The sequence below is a fragment of the Pongo abelii genome, chromosome 2 (genome assembly GCF_028885655.2).
Source record: "Pongo abelii isolate AG06213 chromosome 2, NHGRI_mPonAbe1-v2.0_pri, whole genome shotgun sequence".
NCBI classification, from domain to species: domain Eukaryota; kingdom Metazoa; phylum Chordata; class Mammalia; order Primates; family Hominidae; genus Pongo; species Pongo abelii.
In genome coordinates, this window is record NC_085928.1 from 167,898,454 (window position 1) to 167,924,071 (window position 25,618).

The window sequence follows — 25,618 nt, forward strand, 5'->3', positions numbered from 1 at the left end:
ATTTCCATTTCTTATGCATCTTATTGTTTTATCTTGTCTAGTTGCATTGGTTAGTACCTTGAGAATAATGTATTTGGATATTTTTAACTTTATTTTGAGATAGTTGTAGATTCACATGCAGGTAGATGAAATAATACAGAGAGATCCTATACACTCTTTGTCCTGTTTCCCTGATGATAATATTTTGCAAAATTGTAGTATGGTATCACAACCAGAATGTTGACATTGATACAGCTAAGATAGAGAGTATTACCCCAGGAATCCCTCATGTTGCCCTATTTTGGCAAACTCACTTTTCTTTTGCCTTTAGACCCCCTTTGAAAGAAAAGATTAGGCAACCAGTAATCTGTTCTTTTTCATAATTTTTGTCACTTAAGAACGTTTTGTAAATGGAATTGTATAGTATGTAACCTTTGAGATTGGCTTTTTTCACTCACCATAACCCCCTGGAGATTTATCTGTGTCATTGCATATATCAGTAACTTGTTCTTCTTATTGCTAAGTAGTATCTCACGGTATGGATGTACCTCAGTTTGTTTAACTATTCATCCATTGCAAGTTTTTTTTCAGTTTTGGCTGTTATAAGAAAAGTTACTATGATAATTCATGTATAGGTTTTTGTGTGAACATATTATTTTCATTTCTTTGGAATAAATGCCCAAGTGTACTCTTGCTAAGTCATAGTAGTTACATGTTTCATTTTGTAATAAACTGCCAAACTATTTTCCAGATTTGCTGTATTGTTTTAAATTCCCAATAGCACTATATGAGCTATCCAGTTTCTCTGTGTCCACCAATATTTGACATTGCTGTTTTAATGTTAGCTGATCTGATAGTTGAATAATGATATCTCATTGTAATTTTAATTTGCATTTCTCTAATGGTTAATGATGCTGAACAACTTTTCATGTACTTATTTGCTATCTGTATATCCTCTTTGGTGAAATATGTTAACTTGTTTTGTCCTTTTTTTCTGATTGAATAGTTTTTTGTTGTTGTTTTTTTTCACTATTAAGTTTTGAGAGTTCTTTACTTAAAAAATATTTTCTCCTAGTCTTTAGCTTGTCTTTTCATCCTCTTCACAGAGTCTTTTACAGAGCAAAAGTTTTAAATTTTGGTGAAGTCCACTTTTATCAGTTCTTCCTTTTATGGTATCAGATCTGTGCTTTCGGTGTCAAATCCAAGAACTGTTTCTCATATGTTTTCTTTCTAGAACTTTTATGGTTTTTTTATTTTATCTTGAAGTGTGTAATTCATTTTTATTTAATTGTTGTATAAAGTATGAGGTGTAGGTCGAGGTTCTTTTTTTTTTTTTTTTTGCCGTGTGTGTGTGTGTTTGTGTGTCTGTGTGTGTGTAATTTTTTGTTTCTTTGAGGCACGGTCTCATTCTGTCACCCAGGCTAAGAGTCACAATCATGGCTCACTGTAGCCTCTTCCTCCCCAGGCTCAGGTGATCCTCCAACCTCACTCTCCCGAGTAGCTGGGACTACGGATGCCCCTAGACCACGTCCAGCTAATTTTTGCATTTTTCAAAGAGGTGGGGTTTCGCCATGTTGTCCAGGCTGGTCTCTCAACTCCTGGACTCAAGTGATTCACCTGCCTCGGCCTCCCAAAGTGCTGGGATTACAAGTGTGAGCCACTGTGCCTAAAGAGTCCACAAAGAGTCATAATTTGAAGGGATTATGTGTTTTTTTGTTTGTTTGTTTGTTTTTTGAGATGGAGTCTTGCTCTGTCACCCAGGCTGGGTGCAGTGGTGCAATCTCGGCTCACTGCAACCTCCGCCTCCCAGATTCAAGCAATTCTCCTGCTTCAGTCTCCCGAGTAGTTGGGATTTCAGGCGCCCACCACCACGCCCGGCTGATTTTTTGTATTTTGAGTAGAGACAGAGTTTCACTACGTTGGCCAGGCTGATCTCAAACTACTGACCTTGTGATCTGCCCGCCTTGGCCTCCCAAAGTGCTGGGATTACAGGCGTGAGCCACGGCCCCCAGCCCTATGTACATTTTTAAAAGCGCCCCAGGTGACTGATACATGGCTAGGGATGAGAATCATTGAACGAGATGATCAGCAAAACTATTTCTGTTCCTGAAAATTTATGAAATCCTTTTCTTGAACTGTACTAGCACTAGATGTTAATTGGAGCTCTGAAGACAAGGGAATGGAATGAATTTGACAAATGTGGCATGCTAAGGATCCTTTTTGGATGTTCATAATATAGACTTGGCTTAGATGTGGAGTTCTGGACACATGAGAGAAATACCTATCACCTGGGAAAGTGTCTATATTTGGGAGGATGTGATGGCATTTATCCCAGAGTTAAGAAAATCCTTCAAATTATGACCCTTTGTGGACTAGATTACTTTCTCATTCCCTTTGCATAAAATTCAGAATATGTGTATGCTTTTTGTTGGAAAATTAGTGATAAAAAGTTCATTTTATACAAATTTCCTTTATGAGGTTTCTTAGATGTTATCATCATAGTTTGAAAAATACAAAGCAATGTAAATTTTAACAAAAATACCTTATAGTGTTATTGTAACTTATCTGTTAGTTGTAGGTATTCTGTTTTGTTGGGAAGAGGAGAAAATGACATTAGTTTCTAATATTAGGATAATTTAGGTACATGTAAAACAAATCAGATAAATATTTAAGTGAGTTTATTAAGAAAAATATTAAATAATTGTGCAGATTTTAGAAGACAGGACACAAATTGAGAAAGTAGTACATGAATTTATTTGTTTGTTTATTCATTCTTAACAAATATTTGAGTGCCTTTTTTTGTGAAGGCATCATTCTAGGCACCTGGAATATTATTAGTAAAAGAAACTGCCCTTGTAGAGCTTACATTCTAACAAGGAGGATAGTCAATGAACAACAAATATAATAAATAAATTTTATAGTATGTTGGGTCTAGTACAATGGGAAAAAGAAATACAGAACAAGTTATGGAGCATTGGGAGTTTGGGAGGTTGGGAGAGAGGGCAGGTTTCAGTGTTTAACAGGATAGAACAGTTCATTAAGTTCATAATGAAAAGAAGACATTTAGGCAAAGATATGAAGGAGGTGAGGGAATCTTAGATGTCTGGGGAAGTGTGTTAAGATGATAGGAAGAGCCCGTGCAAAGGCCAAAAGGCAGGAAGATGTCTGATGTGTTTCTGTCTTCTAAATTTTTCAAGTTAATTACGAATCATTTATTAAATTCATAATGTGAAACATGTAAGTGACATTTAATGAACAAGCTGATTTTACAAATACTTTTTCTTAGGTGATAGAGAAACTCCCTAATTGGCTTATGAGTGGGCCCCAGATTATAAATTTTACTTTAAATCCCTTCGTAATTCACTGGCCTGATAGAACTTTCAAGGATTTCAAGACATCGTATGTCTTAGGAATTTCTTTTGTTCTTGATGTCTGGGCTCTTTGTCTTACTCAGGCCCAAACATAGCAGCCTTAGGTTTCCTTAAACTCTCAGAGTTAATGCTGTAGGCTAAGTGTTACTGGAAAATACTTTGAGAGTTTGTGTTGAAGTCTTTTTTCTTTTAAGCCTTTTTTGCCCAGACTGAGTGCTCTGTGTTTAAGGAAAGAAGGAAAGAATGGTTCAAATAAAATATTAGTATTCCTTTGTTCTGGTACGTTTTAAATACTATTCTTCTCTCAAGGGTAGATTCCAACTTTTATTTCTTATGTGTAGCAGTTTTTTTAAAAGGAAGTTTAATTCCAGTTGTATTGTTTTTGCTAATTACTTGGGACCTTTATGAATATTAATTATGATATAGTACTGAGCTGTATAGTAATGCTATAAAGTACTATCTGGCCCCAAACTATTCTGATTTGATAGTTTCTAAGGTCTAATTTTATTTTATTTTTTCCAATATATAATTTTAAATTTTATTCTGTATTTTCCTCCTGTATGAATTTGCCAATTGTCACTCTTCCAGTATTTCCCTTCCCCTTTCTAATTCTTTCCACAAATCTGTTAGTAATGCAGATAAAGATATAAAGATAAACAAGTTATTAATGTTATTGGTCCAGATTAAGGTAAGAAAATAAACTTACCTTCTATTTAAATTATCCATAAGGAAAACTCCAGGTGATAGTTTGAGGATTTTAAAATACTTTTCAAGAAAATAAAATGGTTTTTATTATTTTTAAGATAATAGATTGAATTTTAATTATTTTTTTCAGTGCTAAGTTCAACTAAAATGACACTTTAAAGTTTTTTTTTAAATAACCTCTTTTTCCTTTACTCAGTAGTAAAAATGGAAATGAGTGATTGTTTAAAAAAAGAAATGCCTTTGTATTGTTTGTGTAGATTGATCTTCTAGTGAATTGACTTAGTTAAGAAGTTATATTTTTGCTTAAAAAGTAAAATATCAGCTGGAAATAGACATGATTATGTATTGAAACCATTTTTTAGAAAGGACCTCTAAAAAAAGGAGTTATAAAAATAAAAAGTAAAAGAATAATTTGTAAGTTTGAATATGAGCCTAAAGATTCCTTTTCAGCTGGGTTTGGTGGCTCATGCCTGTAATCCCAGCACGTTGGGAGGCTGAGGAAGGAGAAATGCTTGAGACCAGGAGTTCAAGACCAACATAGGCAGCATAGTGAGACCCTCATCTCTCCAAAAATAAAAAATTAGTTGGGCATGGTGGCATGCACCTGTAGTCCTAGCTACTCGGGGGGCTGATGGGGGAGGATTGCTTGAACCCTGTAGTGTGAAGCTGCAGTGATCATGGCACTGCATTCCAGATTGGGTGACAAAGTGATACCATCTCTAAAAAGATAAAAAAGATTGCTGTTTGGTCTTATTGTTGATAAAAATCCATACATGCTAGGTGCTATTGGGGTGGAGTTTCACTTTTAAGTTTACTTTCTTCTTTGTGTTGTTTCCAATAGTATAAAATCAATTATTTATACTGAATCTTGAACTTGAATTTAGGAATCTGTTTATTAAATCATGCTGGAAATATGCAGGATAAAGATCCATGGAGAAAACTAAGAAAAAGTATAATTTTTGATTTTTTCAGTCAACTAAGATGTTCTTATTCATTACTAGCTTGCCTTTGTTTCTTCTTGCATCATGGAACAAAACCTTAAAGACATAGACTCTGTCTCTTTAAAATCTCTTCTGCTTCCTATTATATGGTTTATGAAAAAAAAAAAACCAACAAAACCTAGAATTATTTTTAAAGCACTCACACCAAATCACGAAATATACTAACATATGCTTCGATTTCAAGTATTCTTTCCTCTTGTACCGGAGCATATAACACAGTGCAATACAATACACAATAATGCAGGGTGTACCTGAGTTCTGTTTCTCATTTATAAAATATGGTGACCATTGAGATGTTTCATGCCTGAGGCATCTTGCTTTTTCAAATTCTTTCATTACCATTAAATCCTTTTTTTGGCAATTAAAATAATGACATAAACAATTTAGAACTTGTTCACAGATTCGGAAGAAAAGTATAAAACAAGGGAGTTGGAAGTCTTATTTAAAGGCAAGCAGATAGCAATCTAATTTAAGTTATGTTTTACATAGTTGTATGAAATCATTCAGCAAATTCCTTGTAGCTTTATAATGTTTAAGGATACTTCTTAGTAAATAAAGCTGTCAAGTATCTTAAGTTTTTCTTTTAGCTTTAGAATAATAAAATTTGCTATAATTAAGAGATATTAATATTTTGTCCCAATAAGTTTCTATTTCATATGAATAAACTGTAAAGGCAAATTTTATATGAAAAACTTTTAATTATTTTGAGGGAGAGTGGTCTGTATTTTTGTTTTATTTTTTAATATAAAGTATTTATTAATGTTGATTACAAAGCACATAGTTTTCAGAGTTTGATTTTACAATCATATTTGTTGTTTTAAATCTTTTTTTGATGCATGGATTCCATAAATGCTTAAAAATGTTCATGTACAGATTTAGATTTTGCACATTAGAAAACATGTTGATACTTTTTAAATTCCAAAAATAAGCTACCAGAATTAAAATTAATGTTTAATAATTTAAATTTGTTTGTGCATATGGACTTTACTGTTTAAGGAAATTTTGAAATGCAGTGTCTTTGATACCTAAGTGGGAGGCTTCACACTATTTGGCTAGGTGAGAAAACAGTTAACTTTACTTACTTGATAAGGACTTCTCTCTAACTCTCCACTGCAGAGATGGGCGATGCAGGAATTTGCTTCATTATCCAGTTTTATTTTGGAAAATTGTCATTTTCTTTTACAAAAAATATTATTGCTCTTTTACTTAGAGTCCTTAAAGCATTTTGCCCTCAAAAAGCCCTATTGTTTTTTGTACATTTAAAAACTAATAATAATAAATATAGCCAACTAATGAAATTATTGGTGCTGTAAACATCATTTTGCTTTTAAAAATTATGCATTCTACTCCTATATTTAAAGTAATGATTTCAGTGTTAATAAGAACTAACAAATGTGTACTCAGACTTATGAGTGTCCATGAAAAACCTCATCCAAAGCCATAAAGTTTTAAATATAATGTTAGTAGCTACCAGCTGCTAAAAAAATTTCATTTGCTGATTTTATTCTTTTACCCCTTTGTAATTTAAATGCCTTTATTTAAAAGTTTAACTTAAGGATAATGTAAAGTATATAGCATTTTAAGATTAGATGGTGTCCAGAACATACAGTCCAATGAGTTAGCCCAATGTAATTGGAGGAATTATTAAATGACACTGACCTCATTTCCTTTAGAACAATGAAAATTAATAGTTTCACATTTTATTAGGCTGATATTCCAGATGTAGTGTACATTTAATTAAGTGTAGTTCCTTTTAGTTATGGTATGTGTATCTGTTTTTTGTCGAGAATTCTTTCTAGTTTTACAGTTTTCCACATGTTTTCTTTCACCATTTATGATTTTTTTCAAAGCAGAGCTATAAGGACTTAAATCACTTTAGCATGCAGCAAAACAGTTCCCATTCAAACAATAAACGCCATTTTAAAAAGCCTTTAGATCTTCTGTCACTTCATAAATATAAATGTATAAAAATGTTATGCAGTTGTAGTGCCCACCTGCTAATTAAATGCAGATTTTCTCAAACTTGTTTAAAATCTGTCTATTTGTTTCAACTCTGTCTCTGTTCAGAATACATATGGCCCTTGTGAAACTAATTATGCTTATGGAGCAGCTGTTAAATTTAGTGCAACTAGTTTTATCCAATATTTTACATTTTAATTGATTACCTGTGAAGAAATTAGCAAATTAACACTTATTGTACAGTAACTGAATGGTCTTTTATGGTTACTTTCAGATTTAACAAGGGAACCAGGCACTGATGGAATAAAGACATTTCTGGGATTTTTAGATAGGAAAGTTATTGGTGGACCTTGATTATCTGGTGTGAAAATTTAGGAAGACTGATGAGTAATGCCAAGCATCTGTGTGTTCTGTATCTTAAACATGAGAAGCAGATTGGAAAGTAATAGCTTTTTCACAGAATTTTGGTAACATATGGGCTTATCTGGATCTAAGAAGTCTTTGAAGATCTTTGAACTTGACTAAATGACTTAACCTTTGGCATAGTGGGTGGGTTATATGCTTTTTTAGAGGGGAGGCACTGACTTTCTGCATTTCTCTTTTGCTTTTTTTCCCCTTCTTCCCAATTCTACCTTTAATATCTTTTCTTAAAAATGGGGAGACCAGAGATGATGATTGGGAATTTGTAAGGTTGATATGATGAGAATTCCAAAATATTTACTAAATGGGTCTACTTGTAATAAGATAGGGTTAAATCTTTTGATAATATTTTAGAAATGAGTCTGTGTAAATCTTTATTTTCTGTTTTATAGATTTTATTTGAAAATGATACTGCAATCAGATCTCATTGGCAGTATGTCATAGTTGAAAGGATGTGGACAAACCTGAGATTAGATTTCAGTTTTATCACTCATTGGCTCTGCGACCTCTGAACTTTTAAGAATCCAGTTTTCTCAAAGTAAAAACAAAACAGCTGTCTCCAAACAGGAGAAAAATATCCAAAACACCAAAAGGGGATGATAACAACAGCTATTTGTTTGAAACTGGAGAATTGAGTGAGATAAAGTACATGAATATAGCTTGCATGCTTCTTAGCACATAGAAGATCCTTGGTAATAATAGGGGAAAGTGTTATGCCCTATCACATTGCTAAATCAGACATATACTAAACAAGCATATTATTATACATATTTTAGAGCATTAACTATTATAGTAAAGGGGAGATTGGTTTTGATTTTTATTTACCAGCTTTGCATTCTGATAGCTCAATAGTAAAACTTGATATGAGTTATAGGTCCAAATAAATGTTTCTGGCATTTTGATAAGATATATTATTCAATTGAGCAATATAACTAGAATTACATGTTAGGAATATACAAACAACCCCTCTTTACAAACACTTGATCTGCAGCAAGTAGAGGCTTGAGCCTCTGCCTCTGGCAAGGACAGTCGACCCTGGTTTTACAGTTTAGAACATTTGACACCGATGCTGATCTGAACAGATTTCTCTAAGACAGATGAGAGTCAGTAAATAATCAAAGCTGAAAAATATTTGTTTGCTTAACTTGTCTTAGTTAAAATTCAGAATGTTTATATTTTCCCCCCAAAAATAGTGTTGTTGCTGGTGGGTGTATTTGTATAAGGTTTCAGGTAATTTCTTATAGGCTTATATGGATTGGACTGAAAAACTGGCCACTATGATTTTTATGGTGAGTTTCAAATAACAGATATATAAATGAAGGTTCAAATAATTTTTTTAACCTTTGAATGGAAAAATTTAAGCATTCATTGAAGTAGAGAATAGTATAATGAACTCTCATGCAGCTGTGAGATAACCTCATCACGTAGCTATACTTTACCAATATCAAGGCTTATTTTTAGGCGTTGTTAGGATGGGTCTAGGATACATTTTTTCTGGCTAATTTTGTTCCAGTGCTAATACTTGACTCTATGCAATGCCTTTGGTGTGAGGTGTCTCCACTCTGGCTAGTGGGAACTCTTTCTCCCACTGTGTGATATTTAGGAATTTTTCTGTTTTCCAGTATATATTTCCCTGGTTCCACGGAATTTCACCTTACATTTATAGATTAGAACCTCTATTTTTCACCTCTAATTTGTAGATTAGAACTCATCAGAACATCAAAGGGATCCTACTTCAGATTTCTGTATTCCTCTTTCCGTCCAACTTCCTTCTCTTTGATACAGTGCTTTGCAAATCCTAGCCACCTTGATCTACCTGAAGGTCTGTCTCTGTCACCTTAGCTCAGCAGATCCACCAGGCTTTTGTTTAGGTTCCCTCTTCCTGCTCTGTCTTCTGGAAAGTTTCTAAAGGCAGTAAACTGAGGCACACCTAAGGTTCCTTTATTTCCTTTTTTGGGAATCATAGTCCTAGGCTGCCTATTGCATAGTATCTGAATCAGTTGTTTCATACATTTTATCTGCTTTTCTAGTTGTTTATGGTAGAAAGATTATTTTCATAGCTTTTAACCCATATGGGCAAAAGGTGATTTAACTCTAATACTGATTATTTTATTTGTGATTTTTCTTTTAAAAAAATCATTTCCATGAAGAGTTTATCAACCTTATTAATCTTTCAAAGAATCAATTTTGGTCTTTCTTGATCTTTTGTTTCATTATTTTTTGCTTCTTTTCTCTTTATTTCTTTCCTTTAACCTTTTGAGTTTACTTTTCTGCTCTTTTTCTCTTTGAGATGGATGCTTAGATCATTTATTTTTAGCTTTTATTCTTTTCTTATATGTACATTTATAGCCCTATAAATTTTCCTCTGAGCTGTGCTTTAGCTATATTCTACAAATTTTTGATGTGTCATATTTTAGCTTTCATTTGATTCACATATTTTAAAGATTCTCATTGTGATTTCTTCTTTCCCATGGGATATATAAACATATATTACTTAATTTCCAAACATTTGGGGATTCTTCTAGTTGTGTTCTGTTTATTGTTTTCTTCCTTAATTGCACTATAGTTAGAAAACATAATCTGAATGCTTTCTAACTTTTGAAATGTGTTGAGGTTACCTTCGTGGCCCACCATATACTTTATTTTAGGAAATATTATAGGTACATTTGACAAGAATGAGTATTAAGAAGTTTTGAAGTATAGTTAATAGGTAAATTTAACCATGCATTCAAATCTTCTGTGTCTTTACTTTCTAAATTTACATTACAAATCCACAATCAAGATTCTGCCTTTAAGTTTTGTCAACTTCTGCTTTACATATTTTGAGGCTCTTTTATTACATATTTATAAATTCAGGATTGTTAGATTAATACATGTGTTTGGGATTACCCTTGTCATCATGAACTGTCTCTAATTGTAGTCTTTATTTTGAAGTCTACTTTATCTGACGTTGGTATGGTTTCACCATGTTTCTTTTTGTTAGTGCATGCATGATCTTTTTTTCTCTGCCTTTACTTTGAACCCTTCTTTGGTTTAATATTTAAGATGTTCATTTTGAAAGCTGCTTGTAGATTGTTGCCTTCAGTTGGACAGTCTTTCAATTGTATTATTTAGTCCATTTATATTTATTAATTACTGATATATTTGGATTTAATTTGACCATCTTATTCTTTGTTTTCTATTTGTCCAATCAATTTTTTCATTTTTTCTGCTTTCTTACCTTCTTTGGACTAATTTTATTTCATTTTCTTCTCTATTAGGTGACTAGTTTATATTATTTTAATTACACCTTCAGTGACTTACCTAGAATTTGTTGCATGGTCTTGACTTACATATAAGTCTAACATAAATTACTACTTTTATTACTTTGTTTTTTTTTTTTCTGTAGCTTTGATTCTTGAAGGATAGCTTGGCTGGAATACATGGCCAATGGGATGTAACATGGCCAACACACTTTTTTCCCTCTTGAACTTCTCAAGAAAAATTAAAGCCATTGTTTTGCTGTGTATCATGCAGTTGAGAAGACTGATATCAACTTGTCTTTCTTTGTTAGTGACTTAATCAGAGTATTCTTTTTCCTTTATTTTTAATGAGCAGTAACTTAATCAGGATATATCTCAGGGTTAATTATGGGTAGTTTATTTCCCCGTGGTGGACCCTTTCTACATGTGGATGGCTTTAGTTACAGGACTGTTCTTGCATTATGATTGTAATAATCTGTTACCTTGTGTTTTCTTTTGGAACCTCAACTAGTTGGATGTTCATTGTGTGCCTCTTCTTTCTACAACTTTTTTCTGAAATTTTCTACTACTTTTGTTTTCCTTCTCTTGGCCCTTTTCATCATTAACATCTATGTCTCTTATTATATGAGCACCTTGTAATTTAACATTCGTTTCTGAGATGACTTATTTTATTTTGATTTATTTACTTATTTTATTTTTATTTTAAATAAATTGGGTTTTTTTCCTAAAATCAGATAATAGTCATTTCATATCTCCCTGTTGTTTGTCCATTTTTGTCCTGGAATTTTTTTTTTGCTTGTTTCTTTATATTTGATTCATTTTCGAGTGTTATGTTATAGTCTTCTCTACTTCATGGTTTTTGGTGAGATATATTTACATTTTTTGAAAAATTTTGATTATTTCTGTTGCTTATAGTTACTTTGTATGGATGTTGGATTCTCTTTTTATGTCGTTCTTGATAATTTTCCTGGATCAGCAGTAATAGACAATACTGTGGATGGACTGAAGATTTCGTATGGCTTTAAGCCTTCTTGAATGACACTGTATTGTTTAGTATCGTGAGGTGGAGTTTCTTTCTTTTATTTTATTAGAAATAGGGTCTCGCTCTGTCATGCAGGCTGGAGTACAGTGGCTCACTCCAATCTTAGCTTACTGCAGCCTTCTAACTCCTGGAGTCAAGTGATTCTCCTGCCTCAGACTCTCAAGTAGCTGAGACTACAGGCATCATTTATGATCTTGTTTTTGTAGATCCCTGAACTTCAGCACCTTGTTTCCAGTTTTCCTTTATCACCAAGCCACCGGTGGACACCTCCCTTTCCAAAGCGCATCTCTCCTAGAGTGTAGGTCGTTAAAAATATTCCTTTTATTATTATCGTTTTAGTTGGAATTTAATAGGGAGTGAAATTAGGTGTCCATGTTCAAAATGTCATCCTGACATGGAATCCATGTTATTTTTGTTCAATGTGTGATTATTTAATTTTAATTACAGTTTTATTTTATGGTAAATGTAATCTTTATTTATAGGTAGGACTTAACTGAATAGACTACTTGAAGTATTGTAGTTTTCTTTTGAACGACAAAATATTAGGGTATTTGTTTTGATTACATGTGTTTAGAACTTATTAGCCAATTAAGAAACTTGACAAATTGTTTTTTTAAGGCAGTAATTCATTTTATGTAGAGATGTTGCAGGGAGTTTTCTTATTCTGTAGATATTGAAAGCATTTATCTGGTATAATAGGACATCTTGCTGTCCATTTATTGCTTATATATTGGGTGTTCTAGAGTGCCACATTTTTTATCAAATGTTTCTTTGCTTATAATAGATCTCCATATTGGCTTTGGTACTCTAGAGACTTCTAGAGTGATTTATCAGAAATATACTTATTTAAGGAATGAGGGACAAATAACATCTTAAATTTTAATATAGTTTCTTTGGCTTTTTGTTTGTTTGTTTGGTCTGGGTAGGAAAACTCTTTACTCTGAACTTGTACTTTCTTCTTGAGGACCATTCAAATTTGTAAGTAAAGTTACTTAATAAAGTAAATGGAGTTGTTCATATGTCCAGGATGTGAGTTTTATTCAAAATTGTGTAAAATCTATTCTTATGACAACTAAGAAGTTAGCAGCTTAGTTTATTTCAATCTGTGCTTGGTTTCATGGTTGTTTTTTAACAGCCTTTAATAATTTTTTTTCTCTGTTTTTGCATTTACTATTTTTTTCACACGTATATTCTTCAGAGTCACTTTTTGCTACTTGCAATCTATAAGCATGATTAAGAGGCACACAGTGTGAGGATTAAAACAATGAACATTAAGACACAGAGGGCAGGGGGAAGGTCCAATAGCTTATTCTGTGTATACTGTGCATACTGTGATGTTTTAAAACTTACTACTTTCTTTGACTTTGACATCATGTGACTTGACTTATAGATCTGTTATTGCTATCATAGTTTATTGAACCACAACAGCAACATTTATAGAATATACCAGAACTTTCAAGACATGAGTTGCTTGTATGAAGATGTAGGGTGAATAATGAGCACAATTAGTTTGGAAAATGGCAGGCATATGTTTTCTATAGTAGAGTCCTTGTGTTAGGGGAAACTGTGAGATGGGTTTGGAGATAACTGAGCTTAATTAATTGGTAAGGTGGGAGAAGTATAAGATTGGGAAATAAGGTGCTAGGGAGGATTGAGTAGATAGTACTTGATAGAAGACCTCACTGCTAATTGCAGTATCGTGTTTTTCTATAATGGTGATAAAAATGTGATCAGACTCTGCTTCCTCTGGGACAGTGCCAATTAAGCCCTGTTGTCTTCATGTTATAGTACCTCCTTCAAGACCTACATATGTCCCCCAAATATTTCCTTTTATCCTCCAAAGGCTTCAGGACTTGGGTGATAGATGATATGGTCTTCCTGTTAATAGCAAACCACTGAAGATCATGTATTTGGCTGCCGAGGGTTATCTGTGAAGACAAGGATGTTAGTACTTCAGATTATTATTATTCACCTTCCTATATAAAAGATATACATTGAACCTTGAGCGATTCTTATGCCAGCCTTGAGATTTTAAAGGTCTGTCAAAATCAGAATGCTGCTTTTCATTAGGTATGGTATGAGAGAAACATATTTCATATGCTTCTGATTCAGATTTTACAAATTCACTCAAATTAGTACCTCCGTCAGTTAACTTCTTTCCTAGTGCCTGCCTCCTTCTCCCAAATAACTTGTGTTATTTCATAACTCAGTTAGGTAATATTATTTCATTCTCATGGTAAGGTAAATATTATTGTCACTTTGCAGATAAGGAAACAGATGCTCAGAGAGGAAATAGCTTGTTCAAGGGCACTGTTATTTATTATTTGAGGATTTCTTTATCTTCTAAATCTGAATACATATGTAACTTTGAGCATATTAGTAACAGATACATTTAGTTGTAAGGGTACAGTAAAAACATGATATTACCAAAATCCACCTCATCTGGAACCACAAATGGTAGTATATTTTGTCCAACAGTGTATTTTTTTTTTAATAAAAAGGGGCAAATGAGTAAGAAATGAACTTTTATTAGAGATTTAGTTTAAAAATAAGCTCTTAGAATTTTATTAACGTTTAAACTAACTCACCTGTCTTTTGTTACTCTATATTTTCACAGCTAATTGCCAGAATCATATTTTGGTCCTAAATAATGTGGAACCACATAATGAAAATATGCTGTATGTCTGTATGCATATAACGTATTTATAGTGCCTGAGGTTATCACAAAAAAGGCTGCCTTCCATTTATATTGCTATTGCTTTTTTATCAGAAAACTTTAAAATTTAACTGATTATTGCTCAAAGATTTTAGTAATCTGTTAAAATTTCCACGTATTTACATAATAGAAAATTTAATCAGAAACGAATCAGGTAACATCTGTGGGGACAGTAAGTTGTGATGATACAATTTTGATATGGAAAGATGCTCATGTCAAAATTAAGGAACAGTCAAAGAAACTTATAAAGCAAATGGTAGAAATTACGTATGTGTAAATTAGGACAATAAAATAATTAAACCTATGTTAACATTAGCAGTAATAAATATTGTAAGTTCAGTTCTACGTACTAGTTCATGCCTATAATCCCAGAACTTTGGGAGGCTGACACAGGAGGATCACTTGAAGCTAGGAGTTTAAGACCAGTCTGGGCAAAATGGTGAGACCCCGTCTGTACACACACACACACACACACACACACACACACACACACACACACACACACACACACACACACACACACACACACACAAATGGTGAGACCCCGTCTGTACACACACACACACACACACACACACACGTGAGACCCCGTCTGTACACACACACACACACACACACACACACACAGAAAAAAAATTGGCTGAGCATGGTGGCACACATCTGTAGTCCCAGCTACTTGGGAAGCTGATGCGGGAGGATCGCTTGAGTCAAGGAATTTGAGGTTGCAGTAAGATACGATCATCCTGCTGCACTCCAGCCTGTGTGACAGAGTTAAACCCTGTCTCAAATAAATAAATAAAGGAATGAAGAAATGTAGGAAGGAAAGGAAAGAAGAAAAGAAAAAGGAAAGGAAAGGAGGAAGGAAGGAAGAAATTTCTTTTCTTTTTTTTAATATACACTGAATAATTATTTGCTTTTATTATATTTATAAACAGTGTTGTCATGAACACCCGTTACATTCTTCTTTTGTGCTTGACAAGAGCTTGAGCACTTTGGGATTCTTTATTTTTTTAATTATACTTTAAGTTTTAGGGTATATGTGCACAACGTGCAGCTTTGTTACGTATGTATACATGTGCCATGTTGCTGTGCTGCACCCATTAACTCGTCGTTTAACATTAGGTATATATCCTAATGCTATCCCTCCCCCGTCTCCCCACCACACAACAGGCCCCGGTGTGTGATGTTCCCCTTCCTGTGTCCATGTGTTCTCATTGTTCAATTCCCACCTATGAGTAAGAACATGCGGTGTTTGGTTTTTGGTCCTTGCGATAATTTGCTGAGAATGATGGTTTCCAGCTTCATCCATGTCCCTACAAAGGACATGAACTCATCATTTTTTACGGCTGCGTAGTATTCCATGGTGTATATGTGCCACATTTTCTTAATCCAGTCTATCATTGTTGGACATTTGGGATAGGTTCCAAGTCTTTGCTATTGTGAATAGTGCCACAATAAACATACATGTGCATGTGTCTTTATAGCAGCATGAGTTATAATCCTTTGGATATATACCCAGTAATGGGATGGCTGGGTCAAATGGTATTTCTAGTTCTAGATCCCTGAGGAATAGCCACATTGTCTTCCACAATGGTTGAACTAGTTTACAGTCCCCCCAACAGTATAAAAGTGTTCCTGTTTCTCCACATCCTCTCCAGCACCTGTTGTTTCCTGACTTTTTAATGATTGCCATTCTAACTGGTGTGAGATGGTATCTCATTGTGGTTTTGATTTGCATTTCTCTGATGGCCAGTGGATGAGCATTTTTTCACATGTCTTTTGGCTGCATAAATGTCTTCTTTTGAGAAGTGTCTGTTCATATCTTTCACCCACTTTTTGATGGGGTTGTTTTTTTCTTGTAAACTTGTTTGAGTTCATTGTAGATTCTGGATATTAGCTCTTTGTCAGATGGGTAGATTGCAAAAATTTTCTCCCATTCTGTAGGTTGCCTGTTCACTCTGATGGTAGTTTCTTTTGCTGTGCAGAAGCTCTTGAGTTTAATTAGATCCCATTTGTCAATTTTGGCTTTTGTTGCCATTGCTTTTGGTGTTTTAGACATGAAGTCCTTGCCCATGCCTATGTCCTGAATGGTATTGCCTAGGTTTTCTTCTAGGGTTTTTATGGTTTTAGGTCTAACGTCTAAGTCTTTAATCCATCTTGAATTAATTTTTGTATAAGGCGTAAGGAAGGGATCCAGTTTCAGCTTTCTACATATGGCTAGCCAGTTTTCCCAGCACCATTTATTAAATAGGGAATCCTTTCCCCATTGCTTGTTTTTCTCAGGTTTGTCAAAGATCAGATAGTTGTAGATATGTGGCATTATTTCTGAGGGCTCTGTTCTGTTCCATTGGTCTATGTCTCTGTTTTGGTACCAGTAGCATGCTGTTTTGGTTACTGTAGCCTTGTAGTATAGTTTGAAGTCAGGTAGCGTAATGCCTCCAGCTTTGTTCTTTTGGCTCAGGATTGACTTGGCAATGCGGGCTCTTGTTTGGTTCCATATGAACGTTAAAGTAGTTTTTTCCAATTTTGTGAAGAAAGTCATTGGTAGCTTGAAGGGGATGGCATTGAATCTATAAATTACCTTGGGCAGTATGGCCATTTTCACGATATTGATTCTTCCTACTCATGAGTATGGGATGTTCTTCCATTTGTTTGTGTCCTCTTTTATTTCATTGAGCAGTGGTTTGTAGTTCTCCTTGAAGAGGTCCTTCACATCCCTTGTAAGTTGGATTCCTAGGTATTTTATTCTCTTTGAAGCAGTTGTGAATGGGAGTTCACTCATGATTTGGCTCTCTGTTTGTCTGTTATTGGTGTATAAGAATGCTTGTGATGTTTGCACATTGATTTTGTATCCTGAGACTTTGCTGAAGTTGCTTATCAGCTTCAGGAGATTTTGGGCTGGGACGATGGGGTTTTCTAGATATACAATCATGTCATCTGCAAACAGGTACTATTTGACTTCCTCTTTTCCTAATTGAATACCCTTTATTTCCTTCTCCTGCCTAATTGCCTTGGCTAGAACTTCCAACACTATGTTGAGTAGGAGTGGTGAGAGAGGGCATCCCTGTATTGTGCCAGTTTTCCAAGAGAATGCTTCCAGTTTTTGCCCATTCAGTATGATATTTGCTGTGGGTTTGTCATAGATAGCTCTTATTATTTTGAGATGCGTCCCACCAATACCTAATTTATTGAGAGTTTCTAGCATGAAGCGTTGTTGTATTTTGTCAAAGGCCTTTTCTGCATCTATTGAGATAATCATGTGGTTTTTGTCTTTGGTTCTGTTTATATGCTGGATTACATTTATTGATTTGCATATGTTGAACCAGCCTTGCATCCCAGGGATGAAGCCCACTTGATCATGGTGGATAAGCTTTTTGATGTGCTGCTGGATTCTGTTTGCCAGTATTTTATTGAGGATTTTTGCATCGATGTTCTTCAGGGATATTGGTCTAAAATTCTATTTTTTTTGTTGTGTCTCTGCCAGGCTTTGGTATCAGGATGATGCCTGCCTCATAAAACGAGTTAGGGATGATTCCCTCTTTTTCTATTGATTGGAATAGTTTCAGAAGGAATGGTACCAGCTCCTCCTTGTACCTCTGGTAGAATTTGGCTGTGAATCCATCTGGTCTTGGACTCTTTTTGGTTGGTAAGCTGTTAATTATTGCCTTAATTTCAGAGCCTGTTATTGGTCTATTCAGAGATTTAACTTCTTCCTGGTTTAGTCTTGGGAGGGTGTATGTGTCCAGGAATTTATCCATTTCTTCTAGATTTTCTAGTTTATTTGCATAGAGGTGTTTATAGTATTCTCTGATGGTAGTTTGTATTTCTGTGGGATCAGTGGTGATATCCCCTTTATCATTTTTTATTGCGTCTATTTGATTCTTCTCTCTTTTCTTCTTTATTCGTCTTGCTAGCTGCCTATCAGTTTTGTTGATCTTTTCAAAAAACCAGCTCCTGGGTTCATTGATTTTTTGAAGGGATTTTGTGTCTCTATCTCCTTCAGTTCTGCTCTGATCTTAGTTATTCTGCTAGCTTTTGAATGTGCCTTCTGCTAGCTTTTGTGCCTTCTGCTAGCTTTTGAATGTGTTTGCTCTTGCTTCTCTAGTTGTGATGTTAGGATGTCAATTTTAGATCTTTCCTGCTTTCTCTCGTGGGCATTTAGTACTATAAATTTCTCTCTACACACTGCTTTGACTGTATCCCAGAGATTCTGGTATGTTGTGTCTTTGTTCTCGTTGGTTTCAAAGGACATCTTTATTTCTGCCTTCATTTCATTATGTACCCAGTAGTCATTCAGGAGCAGGTTGTTCAGTTTCCATGTAGTTAAGCAGTTTTGAGTGAGTTTCTTAATCCTGAGTTCTAGTTTGATTGCACTGTGGTCTGAGAGACAGTTTGTTATAATTTCTTTTCTTTTACATTTGCTGAGGAGTGCTTTATTCCCACTATGTGGTCAGTTTTGGAGTAGGTGTCATGTGGTGCTGAAAAGAATGTATATTCTGTTGATTTGAGGTGGAGAGTTCTGTAGATGTCTATTAGGTCTGCTTGGTGCAGAGCTGAGTTCAATTCCTGGATATCCTTGTTAACTTTCTGTCTCATTGATCTGTCTAATATTGACAGTGGGGTGTTAAAGTCTCCCGTTATTATTGTGTGGGAGTCTAAGTCTCTTTGTAGGTCACTCAGGACTTGCTTCATGAATCTGAGTGCTCCTGTATTTGGTGCATATATATTTAGGATAGTTAGCTCTTCTTGTTAAGTAGATCCCTTTACCATTATGTAATGGCCTTCTTTGTCTCTTTTGACCTTTGTTGGTTTAAAGTCTGTTTTATCTGAGACTACGACTGCCACCCCTGCCTTTTTTTGTTTCCCATTTGCTTGGTAGATCTTCCTCCATCCCTTTATTTTGAGCTTATGTGTGTCTCTGCACTTGAGATGGGTTTCCTGAATACAGCACACTGATGGGTCTTGACTCTTTATCCAATTTGCCAGTCTGTGTCTTTTAATTGTAGCATTTAGCCCATTTACATTTAAGGTTAATATTGTTATGTGTGAATTTGATCCTGTCATTATGATGTTAGCCGGTTATTTTGCTCGTTAGTTGATGCAGTTTCTTTCTAGCCTTGATGGTCTTTACAATTTGGCATGTTTTTGCAGTGGCTGCTACCGTTTGTTCCTTTCCATGTTTAGTGCTTCCTTCAGGAGCTCTTGTAGGGCAGGCCTGGTGGTGAGAAAATCTCTCAGCATTTGCTTGTCTGTAAAGTATTTTATTTCTCCTTCACTTATGAAGCTTAGTTTGGCTGGATATGAAATTCTGGGATGAAAATTCTTTTCTTTAAGAATGTTGACTGTTGGTCCCTACTCTCTTCTGGCTTGTAGAGTTTGCCAAGAGATCAGCTGTTAGTCTGATGGGCTTCCCTTTGTGGGTAACCCGACCTTTCTCTCCAGCTGCCCTTAACATTTTTTCCTTCATTTCAACTTTGGTGAATCTGACAATTATGCATCTTGGAGTTGCTCTTCTTGAGGAGTATCTTTGTGGTGTTCTCTGTATTTCCTGAATTTGAATGTTGGCCTGCCTTGCTAAGTTGCGGAAGTTCTTCTGGATAATATCCTGCAGAGTGTTTTCCAACTTGGTTCTATTCTCACTGTCACTTTCAGGTACACCAATCAGACGTAGATTTGGTCTTTTCACATAGTCCCATATTTCTTGGAGGCTTTGTTCATTTCTTTTTATTCCTTTTTCCCTAAACTTCTCTTCTCGCTTCATTTCATTCATTTGATCTTCCTTCAGTGATACCCTTTCTTCCAGTTCATCAAATCAGCTACTGAGGCTTCTGCATTCATCACGTAGTTCTTGTGCCGTGGTTTTCAGCTCCATCAGGTCTTTTAAGGACTTCTCTGCATTGGTTATTCCAGTTAGCCATTTGTCTAATTTTTTTTCAAGGTTTTTAACTTCTTTGCTATGGGTTCGAACTTCCTCCTTTAGTTCGGAGTAGTTTGATTGTCTGAAGCCTTCTGCTTTCAACTTGTCAAAGACATTCTCCATCCGGCTTTGTGGTGAGGAGCTGGTGAGGAGCTGCGTTCCTTTGGAGGAGGAGAGGCGCTCTGATTTTTAGAGTTTCCAGTTTTTCTGTTCTGTTTTTTCCTCATCTTTGTGGTTTTATCTACCTTTGGTCTTTGGTGATGGTTATATACAGATGGGGTTTTGGTGTGGATGTCCTTTCTGTTTGTTAGTTTTCCTTCTAACAGTCAGGACTCTCAGCTGCAGGTCTGTTGGAGTTTGCTGGAGGTCCGCTGCAGACCCTGTTTGCCTGGGTATCAGCAGCGGAGACTGCATAACAGCGGATATTGGTGAACCGCAAATGTTGCTGTCTGATCGTTCTTCTGGAAGTTTTGTCTCAGAGGAGTACCTGGCTGTGTGAGGTGTCAGTCTGTCCCTACTGGGGGGTGCCTCCCAGATAGGCTACTCGGGGGTCAGGGACCCACTTGAGGCAGTCTGTCCGTTCTCAGATCTCAAGCTGCGTGCTGAGATCTCAGATCTCAAGCTGCTCTCTTCAGAGCTGTCAGACAGGGACATTTAAGTCTGCAGAGGTTCCTGCTGCCTTTTGTTTCGCTATGCCCTGCTCCCAGAGGTGGAGTCTACAGAGGCAGGCAGGCCTCCTTGAGCTGCGGTGGGCTCCACGCAGTTCAAGCTTCCTGGCTGCTTTGTTTATCTAGTCAAGCCTCAGCAGTGGTGGGCGCCCCTCCCCCAGCCTCTCTGCTGCCTTGCAGTTTGATCTCAGACTGCTGTGCTAGCAACGAGTGAGGCTCTGTGGGCATAGGACCCTCCAAGCCAGGCGTGGGATATAATCTCCTGGTATGCTGTTTGCTAAGACCATTGGAAAAAGCGCAGTATTAGGGTGGGAGTGACCCGATTTTCCAGGTGCTGTCTGCCACCCCGTTCTTTGACTAGGAAAGGGAATTCCCTGACCCCTTGTGCTTCCCGGGTGAGGCGATGCCTCGCCCTGCTTCGGCTCACACTGGGTGCGCTGCACCCACTGTCTGACACTCCCCAGTGAGATGAACTTGGTACCTCAGTTGGAAATGCAGAAATCACTTGTCTTCTGCGTCGCTCACACTGGGAGCTGTAGACTGGAGTTGTTCCTATTCGGCCGTCTTGGCTCCACCCCCCGGAAGAAATTTCTTAAAATCACATTAAGAAAGTTTGTGGGTTTATGATCCAATATTCTTCTTTATTTATTAAGTGAACCCGTTAGAGATGGACAAGGACAAATATTACTGCTGCTGGAAGCCATGTAATTCTCTTAAAGACTTACATATATCTTGATATGGTTTGGCTCTGTGTCCCCACCCAAATCTCATCTTGTAGCTCCCATAATTTCCACGTGTGGTGGGAGGGACCCCATGGGAGATGATTGAATCATGGGGGCGGGTCTTTCTCATGCTGTTGTCGTGATAGTGAATGGGTCTCATGAGATCTGAAGGTAAAAACGGGAGTTTCTCTGCACAAGCTCTTTCTTTGCCTGCCGCCATCCACATAAGATGTGACTTGCTACTCCTTGCCTTTCACCATGATTGTGAGGCCTCCCCAGCCATGTGGAGCTGTAGGTCTAATAAACCTCTTTCTTTTGTAAATTTCCCAGTCTCAGGTATGTCTTTATCAGCAGCATGAAAATGGACTAATATATATCCTGAGTATCTAGGATGAGTTCATGTGATGTCTCCATCATCCACATTCTTTATTCTTTGGTAATTTGTATTGGTTATTTGTATTTGCTCTTTTTGTTCATTTGATGAGTTTTGCTGAGACATTAATTTTATTGATATTCTCAGGGTACTAGATTTTGACTTTGTTTTCTCTTCCATTGATTTTTCTCTTTAATGTTTCGTTTCTTCCAACTACTTTGGATTTATAGTGCTTTGCTCTTCATTTTGTAGCTTCTTAAAGTGAAACCTTAGGTAATTGATTTTAGATATTTCTTCTTTTCTAGTACAAACATTTAAAACTATAAATTTCTCCCTAAACATTGCTTTATCTGCATACCACAAATTCTCATATGTTGTATTTTTCATTTTCATTCAGTTCAAAATATTTTTATATTTCCTTTGTGGCTTCTTACTTGACTCATGGATTATTTAAAAGTGTATTATTTGGTTTCCATATATCTGGAGGTTTTCTGTATGTCTTATTGTTAAATTCTAATTTAATTCTGTTTTGGTCAGAGAAACATGTTCTTCATGATTTCTACCTATGAATTGACCCTTTGATCATCGTGAAGTATCCATTTTTATTTTGGGTGACACTCTTAGTTTCTGAAGTCTAGTTTATGTGATATTAATATATTAACTTCAGCTTTCCTGTACTTGCTGTTTATATGATGTATATATGTTTAGCCATTTACTTTTTTTTTTTTTTTTTTTTGAGACGGAGTCTTGTTCTGTCACCCAGGCTGGAGTGCAGTGGCACTATCTTGGCTCACTGCAAGCTCCGTCTCCCGGGTTCACTCCATTCTTCTGCCTCAGCCTCCCGAGTAGCTGGGACTACAGGCACCCGCCACCACGCTCAGCTAATTTTTTGTATTTTTTAGTAGAGACAGGGTTTCATCATGTTAGCCAGGATGGTCTCGATCTCCTGACCTCGTGATCCGCCCACCTCAGCCTCCCAAAGTGCTGGGATTACAGGCGTGAGCTACCATGCCCGGCCTGGCCATTTACTTTTAACCTATCTGTGTCTGCTTATTTAAAGTACATATTTTGTAGATAGCATGTAGTTGTTGTTTTAGATGGCATGCAGTATTGCTTTTTATTCATTTGACAAACTGCCTTTTTACAATATTTTGTTTATTAATATCTAATGTACTTATTGATATAATTGGATTTAAGTCTATCATTTTATGATTATTTTATGTCTTTCCCTTTTTTTCTTTTTGCTTCCTTTCCAGCTTCCTTTTGGATTAATGAGTATTTTAAATAATTCCTTTAAAATTAATCTATTGACTTTTTAGCTATACTTATTCTTTTTTTAGTAGTTGCTCTAAGGATTACAGTATATGCTCTTAACATTTCAGTGTACTTAGAGTTATTATTTCACCATTTAATGTGAAATATAGAAACCTTTTAACAGTATAGGTTCATTTACCTGCCCCATGCTTTATTCTGTAGAGGTTATTTGTATTATGTCTACTTTCATTTTAAACCTTAGAGTAAAATGCTATTATTTTTACTTTGAGCGCTTTTATGTGCTTTAAATAAATTAAGGGAAATAAGCAGTTTTTGATACTTACCCATTTATTTACTTTCTAGTAGTCTTCATTTCTTCCTAAAGAGCCATGCTTTCATCTATTATCATTCCTTTTCAGCCTGAAGAACTTTCTTTAGTATTTATTGTAATGCAAGTCTTCTGTTGATATTTGTTTACTTTTCCTTTGTCTCAAAAATGTCCTTATTTTACTTTCATTTTCGAGGGATATTTTTGCTGGGTATAAAATTCTAGGTTGACCTTTTGTTTTCTTTCACCATATTAAGAATTTCATTCCACTGTCTTCTGATTTCCATTGTTTTTGATAAGAAGTCAGTAGCAATAATTTGTATCATTGTTCCCCTGTATGTAATGTGTTGTTTTTCCTCTGAATACTTTCAAGATTTCTCTTTACCTTTAGTTTTATCAATTTGACTATAGTATTTCTAATCATGGTCTTCTTAATATTTATCTTACTTGGTTTGTTGAACTTCTAATATAGAATCTGTAAATTTGTCTTTTATTAAATTTGGAAAATTTTTGCTCACCACTGAAAAAATGTTTTCTGCTTCATCCTTTGTTTTCTCTATTTCTGGGTTTAAATAAACATGTTAGGCATTTGAATCTTATCACACAGATCCCTGAGGGTCTTTCTTATTAAGTCTTTTTTCCTCTTAATTCTTCATATTGGGTAATTTTGATTGATTTATTTGCATGTATGCAGATTCTTTCCTCTGTTATTACCAGTGTGCTTTTAATCTCTTCCAGCATAATTTTAATTTCAGATATTGTGTTTTTCAATTACAGAATTTTTTTTCATGTTCTGGTATTTCTATTGAGATTGCTTAACTTTATCTTCATTGTAGGCCTAATTACACTTACTGCTTTAAAATCCTTATCTTCTAATTTTAACATGTAGTTTAGTCTCAGGGTTGCTCTTCATATACTGTCTTTTCTTTTAAGAATAGAACACATTTTTTGTGTTTCTTCATATATCTAGGAATTTTGGGTTTTTATCCTGGACAAAGTGAATATCATATTATGAATACTCTGTTATTTTCCTCAAAAAACATACCTTTGTTTGTTTATTTTTTGGTTTAGCTGGGGAAATCACATGGTTGGATTAAAATGGCAACAATTCTGTTTTGTTTGTTTGTTTGTTTTGAGATGGAGTCTTTCTCTGTCACCCAGGCTGGAGTGCAGTGGTGCAATCTGGGCTCACTGCAACCTCCACCTCCCAGGTTCAAGTGATTCTCCTGTTTCAGCTTCTTGAGTAGCTGGGATTACAGGCATGTGCCACCACGCCCAACTAATTTTTGTATTTTTAGTAGAGATGGGGTTTCACCATGTTGGCCAGGCTGATCTCGGACCCCTGACCTCAAGTGATCTGCCTGCCTTGGCCTCCCAAAGTGCTGGGATTACAGGCATGAGCCACTGCACCCAGCATGAAGATAAAATATATTTAATATTCACTAAGTGGAAGTGGATCATCATAAAGGTTGTCATCCTCATCTTCATGTTGAATAGGCTCAGAAGGAAGAGGCAGAGGAGGGGTTTGCCTTGCTGTCTCAGTGGTGGCAGAGATGGAAGAAAATCCACATGTAAGTGGATCCATGCAGTTGAAACCCATGTTGTTCAAGGGTCAACCTGAGTTGTTCTTAAAAATTATTTGTAGGGTTGTCAGTCTGGTAGGTATATATATATATATAATCAATACTGTAACCAGAACCTGAAATAATTACTTCTTAGTATTTTACTGTAATGCATTTAATACAAAGAATAGCTAGATTGGAGTGGATCAGTATTTATATTGGAACAATTAGAAATAAGAAATAAGGTTGAATAGATAATGGAAGCAAAGATTGTAGAGAAAAGGAAAGCCCTATTCTTGTAGATTAAATTAGATACATTATTTGAGGAGATGTGAATAATCAAGACTAGATTTGAACCT

General features: G+C 35.5%; 1 protein-coding gene across 14 annotated transcripts in view; it reads left to right on the plus strand.

The window, feature by feature from the left end:
* RSRC1 (arginine and serine rich coiled-coil 1) overlaps positions 1-25,618 on the plus strand; it is a 424,026-nt gene that overhangs the window by 73,412 nt on the left and 324,996 nt on the right. The gene's annotated exons all lie outside the window — the stretch shown is intronic.